The sequence below is a fragment of the Camelus ferus genome, chromosome 13 (genome assembly GCF_009834535.1).
Source record: "Camelus ferus isolate YT-003-E chromosome 13, BCGSAC_Cfer_1.0, whole genome shotgun sequence".
NCBI lineage: Eukaryota > Metazoa > Chordata > Mammalia > Artiodactyla > Camelidae > Camelus > Camelus ferus.
Window position 1 is genome coordinate 20,990,987 of NC_045708.1, and position 7,880 is coordinate 20,998,866.

Here is a 7,880-nt window from a genome sequence, read left to right on the forward strand (position 1 = left end):
AATTAAGACCACAGTGAAACCAACACTTCTCACCAAAAAATAGAAAGATTGACCATACCAAATGCTGGTGAAGATGTGGAGGAAATGGAACTTTCATACACTTCTGGTGGAAATGTCAAGTTACAGTCACTTTGGAAAAAAGGCAGTTTGTTATTAAGTAAAACACATATCATAAGACCTAGTCATTCCCCTCGTAGGTATTTACTCAAGAGAAGTGAAAACATATGTCTATATAAAGATTTCTACCAGAATGTTCTTAACAGCTTTATTTGTCATATCTCCAAAGTAGAAACAGTTCAAGAGCCCATCAACAGGAAAATGGACACATTGTTTATCCCTGCAATAGAGTCGTACTGCATCATAAAAATGAATACACTCTTGACACACACACACACACACACAAATGAATGAATGAATGAATGAATGAACGAATATGAAAAGAATTCTGCTAAATGAAAGAAACCCAGCAGAAAAGCATGCATCCTGTTTGATTCCACTGACGTATGCTAGAAAATGTAAGCTGATCTATAGTGACAGAAAGCAGACCAGAGACTGCCTGGGGAGAGGGAAGGGGCTTTCAGGGCAGATGACAAAGGAGCCCAAGGAAAACCTGGGGGATGATGGGTATTTTCCTCATCTTGATTGCAGTGATGGTTTCATGAATGTATACGTATGTCAAAACTTATCAAATTATCCCTTTAATTATATCTTTAAATATGTCACTTTTAATATGTTTAGTTTATCATATGTCAATTACATCTCAGGGAAGCTGTTAAAAATACCCGCTGCGAGTGACGAGCCTCGCACCGGAAAGAGCACGTCTCCCAACCAGGGAAAGCCTGGCCTGAGCCCTGAAGGTCAGGAGGGGAGGGGTTGGCAAAGGAGGCTGAGATAGGCTAGCCAGGCAGATGGGAGGGAAGCAGGCAGGGTTGAGGAGTCGCAGCATTCCCAGAAGGACGGAGCACAGTTCCTTGTGTGACCCATCTCCAGCAGAGAAGCAGTCATAAGATGTGGCAACGTGGAGATTATTGGTGACCCTGACAAGTCAGAAAGCAGTCGTAGGTGAGGCCTGAAAGGTGCCAGGGCAGGAGGTGAAGAGCGTTGTGCAACTTGCTCAAGGGGGAGGGGGAGGAGCTGGGGTTAAAGGAGGACTTCTTGTCTCTTTGCTTTGCTTCGTTAGCTTTGCTTTGCTTCGCTTTTCACGTGGGAGGTGAGAGCTCGCTTTGTAAACTTGATGAAGATGACAGCATAGAGGGAGTGAGAATGGAGATGCTTGGCAGCAGAGGATGGGCTCCAGGGAGGCTCACAGAGGAAGCAGGAACCTGACATTAGTGGGGTTAGACAGAGGACAAGAAGGTGGATATGACTATCAAGGTCAGGGTCACCAGGTGCCAGCTAGGGTGACCTTGTCCCTGGAAGAATCACACGTAACTGGCTTAAGCCCGGGGCAGCCTGTGGCCACTGGGGGTCCCAAGCCCCAGGACCCCTTCTGCGGTTGGAATCTAGCTGGTCTCTTTCATTGTGGATTATTTCGATTGCAAAGCTCAGCTCCATTTTTGGTTTCTAAAATGTCCACCCACACCAAGCATTTCTGAATTTATTAGATTTATTGCAAATTTGTGGGGAGAGGGGAGAGGCACAGACTCACTGCCTCCCTGCATGTTCTCCCCTTTCCCCACAATCCCCTTCTCCAGAAAATGCAGGCGTCCCTGTCTCCTGCAGACTGTTTTCGCTCTCTCTGGCACCTGCTGGCTCTGTACCCTCAGGGTGTTGGCTTTTGTTACTACACGGATTTCTCTTTTCAGAGTCTTTTACACTCTTCCTAAGAAGAGCTCTGATGAACAAAAATATCTTCTTGTGTTTCCTAGGTATTACCATCCATGTTTTACAGATGAAGAAATAGAGGCACAGAGAAGGTAAGCAACTTGTCAGGGGTCACACAGCCAGGGAGACATTTTGGCAGCAGAAGCTCCATCTGGGGTGTGGCAATGGGCCCTTGGGTTCTGTTCTGATAACTCTGGTCTGATCCCGCTCCAACACTGGCCAGCTGCAGTGCCCATGTCACAGGCCATCTATGGAGTAAGCACGATGACACATCTCAAGTGCCAGCAAAGTCCGGGCACATAGTGGGTGCTCAAGAAAATGCAGCTATTGTAGTTCTCGCTGATAAGCTGCATCTGCAGAGCCTCCTCCACCCCAGGTTCTACCCCTGGACTCTCCTCTCCCCCACTTCCCCCGCCATCCGATTCCTGTTCCCTGCTGCTTTCCAAAATCAGATCAAAACTCATGACCTGGGAGAAACATTCCCTAGTGAACCCTACTTAAAATCCTGCCTGACTGTCTGGCAAAGGATAGGAAGAATGCAGTTTGGGAATTAGACAGGATTAGACTCAAATCTGTTTTCTCCCCTCACTAGTTAGGAGGTCTTAGACTGGCCCCTGAACTAAGCCTCAGTTTCTTCATCTGCACAGTGGGGACAGTGTTCAGGACCAAGTGAAGGAATCGGGGTGAAGAGAGCTTTGCAAATGGCAAGTGGCAAATGGCAAACCACTGCTCACACACTACCTCATTTATTTCTCTCCTTATTTTCTCCTTGCCTGAGTGTCTAACCTGTGCTGGCTTTCTTAGGTGTAGGGAGGACCCACCTGAGGAAGTAGCCATACCCAGAAGGGGCGGGGCCTGGAGTTGGAGTCACAGTCCTGAGTGAGTCAGGCTCCTCCCACTGCCCTGTGTGCTCTGGCTACTGCCGCCCTGTCCCTCCTAACCCAGCTCCGCCACTCTGCTGCAGGCCCCCAAACGCCACTCACCCCACATCCTTGTGCCTGGAACACCTGTGCCCCAGGTGTGTGCACACACCAGCATATCCTAGCTCACTCCTGCTGCCCATCCTTCTCTCTTTCTCTCTCTCTGTCCATGTCTCTCCCTCTCTCTCGGGTAATCCTCCCTGACTCAGCCCCAGTGGTACACACTCCACGGTTCACAGAGAATTAGCGGCTTCTCTCCCCTCTTGGACTGTGAATTCCATCGGGACGGAAACCGTGTCTGCCTGATTAGCCTGGAATCCCAGGGCACCACATCGTGTCTGGCCTGTGGTTTCTATGGAATCTCTATTCACTTAATGACACACTGTCTAGGACATATCGTCATTGTGTGACCCCGGGCTGGTCCCTATCGTCTCTGGAGCATTGTTCCCTCAGCAGTTTAATGAAGGGGCTGGGGATGGTGGCCTCCAGGGTTCTCTGTTGCTTCTGTCCTTGACTTTGAGGGGAGCCTTCAGACATGAGGAGACGGATGCTGCCCACAGTCTAACGATGTCAGCAGGCCAGGCTATGGGGAGCCCTGCCCCCTGTGTCCCTTGTTATACATAGCTCTCTCTTCAAGCGCTGGGGTCACCTCCCCTGGGGGCAGCAGTAGGTGGCCAATTACTCTCAGTGCATGAGAATCAAGGGAGAGGGGGTGTCAGGTCTGAGTGGGCGTCCTGGCCCTGGAAGTAACCCACTGGCCCAACTGGGAGACAGAAACAGGAGGCTAGGTCACTGCACAGGGCAGGGGCTGCGGCCGCCAGGCAGTCCTCTGTGGCCTGAGACTAATGGATGATGTTGCGATTTCAGTTATCCCGGGCCATTCAAACAACTCAGAGCACAGAGCCAACTGCAAGAGCCCCGTCCCGTTCAGACAGTGATGGCAGAGTGTCCCCGACTCCCGGCTCGCCCGGCTCCCAGCTCCAGAACTGGTCACTGCAGGGCTGTCCCGGGGACTCACGGAGCTCCCAGCTCCCCACTAGTCAGGTGAGCGCTCTGCTGGCACCTGAGCTGGTGGGTTCTGGAAGGAGTGGTCCCAGTAAGTCCATCCGGGGCCCTGGCTCCCAACCCGTTATTATCCTATAAGGTCTGGTGGGAAGAGACTTGAGAAAATCAGACTCCGCTCTGGTGACTCTAGACTGGTGGGTCTGAGCTCTCTCTCTAATCAGCTTCCTGCCAAGTGGGAGGCTGGAAATGCCCACCTGGCGGATGGAGAAGAGGACCAAGTGACAGAATGGGGTCAAATGGCCAAGCACCACCCGGCACACGCAGGATGTGCCTGGATCAGCGGGACTCTGGTGGCATGCAGTAGGCTTACGCTGGCTTAAGCAGACAAGAGGGCTATTATGGGATGTATCGTAGAACCCAAGGATGCGGAGACACACAACCTTGGGAGGAGACAGGCCCAGGGGATGGGGCAGGACCTTCTTCTTTCTGTTCCATTGAGACAGGAGATGTTCCCCAGGGCTCCTAAACACAAACATTGCCCTTTAAGAGAACAGCCCCGATGGAACCCGATTCCTTCAGTCCCCACCCAGATTTCTGGTGGAGAGAATCTGATCCAACTTGGATCAGTTTGCTGCTTGTCCACCCTGCTCTCACCCATCTAGTCAAAGGCAGGTCGAACAGTGCAAATGTGGATTCTTGGAAACGCCTTGTAGGTGAAGAGGGCTGGGAAGGGGATTGCTATGAGCTGGATGGATGCTCTCAAAAGCACCAGGACTGGGCCAGCTCTGAGAGTGCTGACTGGAACCTGGGGGCCCGGCCCTTGAGGAGTGTACATGGGGTGGGGACACAAAGGTGCATCCACATGTGACCAGTGCAGGCCCAGGGCAGGTGAGCCCCAGGAGGGCTCAGTGTTGTGAGAACCAGGCTCTCTGCACACCCGCCTCCTCCATCCCCACTGGGTAGACACATCCAGGAGATGCAGAGTGAGCCACACAGCAAGGATGTGGCAGGACCAGGCGGAGACGCTGAGCCTTCTGGTACAGACATGCCTCTGGGGCGGCAGGGTTCAGGCCCCGAGGCAGCCGGGGAGCAGCTATGTCATGGCTCAACCCCAGCTATGAGACCCCATCAAGCCAGGTCCCTTTTCAGCTGCTCCAAAAATCCAGAGTACTTTCAGCTACAATCCTGAGCCCGGGGGAAGCAGGAAATGATTCATCCCCTTTCTCAGACATGAAGGCAACTCTGCATTATTAATATTTACCCAGGGCTACTCCAAGAGTCCCGAACAACAAACGAATCACGGGGAGGGAAGGGCAAGGATCATGAGTTTTTCCAAGGCAGCCGGCTGCCTCCAAGTGGAACAAAAAGACCCCCCAAGTGTCAGGGCTAAGAAGGGCCTCATGGCTCCCTCTGTCTTCCCCACTTGACAGAGGGGGAAACTGAGGCCCCGAGAAGACAGAGGGCTGGACCAAAGAAACCTAACAAGATGGTGGCCGAGGAACGAACATAATCTGGGAGCTTGGGGGGTGGAAAGAGCAAGGGTAGTGAACCCAAGTGAACCACAGCTCCCAGGTCTGTGAAATGGGAAAACAAGAGCTGGCCGGGTGACGTTTAACCAAGATGTGAATCAATGCCTCAGAGTGTCTGGCAAAAAGCAGGTTCTGCACCTATGACACCAGAGGGAGGATGTGGTGAGGATGCCAGGGGTGGGCGTTACCCGCCCACGTTTCCCAGTGTGCACTGCTCTGCCCCCCAGAACCCTGTTTGTGCTCCGTGACCCTGACCTGTTCGCCCCCCAACCCCACGGGGACTGGATCGGGGTGGACACCTACCCCAGCTGAGCAGAACCTCTCCTATAAATTTGAGGTGGAGACTCAAAGAGGCTAGTTGAGTCTGCTGGTTGTTTGAGCTGATGGCGAATAAAGTTCAAGTGTGTTGGATACTGAGGAGGATAGAGAACAAAAGTCCCATGGAGAGAAGGGGAGAGGGAGCCGCCTTCCGGCCGGTGCCTGGGCCCTGGTCCGGGTGCAGGTCCCTTGGTCGTTCTGGCTGCTTGCTTTGTCTTGGGCGCCTGAGAGACCCTTTCCCCTGCAGCTGAACAGGTTCTGTTACCTGCACCCCAACAATAAGAAAGAACTGCCGATGGTCAGAAGGGTCTAGAACCAGGCGGCCAGCTGACCTCAGGAGGGAGATCCCCGCCAAGCAGTGCTGAGACCCCGGGGGCCAGGCATCCTTCACGCCCGGAGCTGTGGTGCCCTCCTCAGCGCTCTCTCTCTTCTAACTCATCTCGTTCCTGCTTTGTTTTCTTCCTCCTACTCCACGCCTCTCTTCCTTTTCTCCCACACTCAGCCCCTCATCAGATCATTCATTCATCCCACAGGCAGGTTCTATTGCCCACCTGTGCCTGTTCAGCCCCTGGACTGGCCATGATGGGGACGCTGAAGGGCCCGAGGCCGTGTCCCTGCCCTCAGGGAGCTCCCAGTCTGGCTGGGGAAACAGGTGAATCCGTCACAACCCAGAGTGGTCAGTGCTGAGATGCAGGGAGATCGGGGTGGGACGGGGAGCCCAGGCGAGGATCCTGACCCAGGACAGGGGGTCAGAGAGGACTTCTTGGAGGAGGTGGCGTCTGTGACCCAGAGGAGAAGTTGGGGAGCCAGCAAGAGGGGTAAACAGGGGAGAAGGTTATTACTGGCAGCAGCAGCCCAGCACCTGCAAAGGTCTGACAGAGACAGACAGTTGGGACCCTTGGAAGTGGCAGGCAGTGCTGCGTGGCCAGGGCCTGGGGTGTGAGGGTGGAGTGGGGGTGGGAAGGTAGAGAGGGCAGGGGTCAGCTGGACTATGCAGGCTGGTCTTCACCCTGAGAGCCCTGGGAGACACGCAGGAATTGGGGAGGGAGTAAGGGAGGAAGTGACCTCTCTGCAGACTTTGGGGGAGGCAGGATTCCAAGAGGATCGAGCTCCTTCAAGCCCCTGGATGGGAAGAACCCTCTTTCTCCCCCTCCAGCTCCCCCTTCCCGCCCTAGCATTTTCTCTTCTCTCTGCTCTAGTCTCCCTGCTTGTCTCTCCCTGTCCTCTCCTCCAGTCCTTTATAGTCCCCTTTCTCCTCGCTCTCTCCCTTTCCTCCTTCCTCCGCCGCCTCTCTTCCCCGTCCTCCTCATACCCCTCCATCTCTCCCCATCCCCTCGGCTCGGTTCTCTCCAGCCCCTCCCCACCTCCAGGCGCTGGGCTCAGTGCACTTGAGAGAGCCTGCAGCGCCACCTTCAGGCCAGAACCGGGACCGCCACGAGGTCTCCCACCCCAGGAGGAAGAAGAAGCTGGTCTTCCGCTGCCTCCGGGAGATGAGGCGGAGGTTCCCGCCCACGTGGCCCTGTCCCAGTGCCCGCCTCTGCCGCCCGCAGTCTCGGGTCTGGCTGCTCTGGGTCGATGCTGGCATCAGTACGACGAGCCCTGTCTCTGTCTCCCCTAACAACCCTAATTACCAGGCAAGATTTTCTCTCCGAAGACCAGATGGCAGAACTGATGAGACTAATAGCAGAATTCCTTCCCTTTCACAGCCCTTAGCCTCAGGATGCCAGCGTTCTTTGCTCTCCTGGGAGGGAGGGCCCCATAGGGGCTATCACACCCATATTACAGATGAGGAAACTGAGGCTCAGACAGGGGGAGTTGGGGTGAGTCACTCAGGACCCAGGAGAACCTGGCACAGTGTACTTGTTTATTTGTTTGTTCAGTAATCACTCATGGACGCCTACACTGTGCCAAGTGGAGTTCTGGGACCAGAAGAGACGGAAATACAGCGGAGGAAGTCCCTGCCCTGGAACATAAGGGACGGTGCTAGTCCTGGGTGACTGGAGGTATGACCTGGAAAGTGTCGATTATTATGGGAGCACAGAGAAGGTGCTGGCAACCTAGGGGGCTTCTGGAAGGGGTGAGGGAGGGGAGCTCTGAGCTGGCTTCACAGAGGAGGTGGCGTCTGAGCTGATTCATCCAGGTAGAGTAAGAGTTTGCCAGGGAAAGATGACGGAAGAGCATTCCAGGCATAGGGAACAGCATGTCCAAAGGCATGGAGGCCAGAAAATTTGGGAGGAGAGGAGTTCTGTGCTGAGAGGGGAAAGCGGGGGGTCTTCCTAGGGGG

The 7,880-nt window shown here is 54.2% G+C and overlaps 1 long non-coding RNA gene across 1 annotated transcript; it reads left to right on the forward strand.

Moving 5' to 3' along the window:
• The first annotated feature begins 933 nt into the window (after positions 1–933).
• LOC116668162 lies at positions 934–7,564 on the forward strand. The gene is made up of 3 exons (XR_004325230.1): positions 934–1,062; positions 1,869–1,916; positions 7,477–7,564. It is a non-coding gene; the product is annotated as an uncharacterized LOC116668162 (long non-coding RNA).
• The last annotated feature ends 316 nt before the right edge of the window (positions 7,565–7,880 follow it).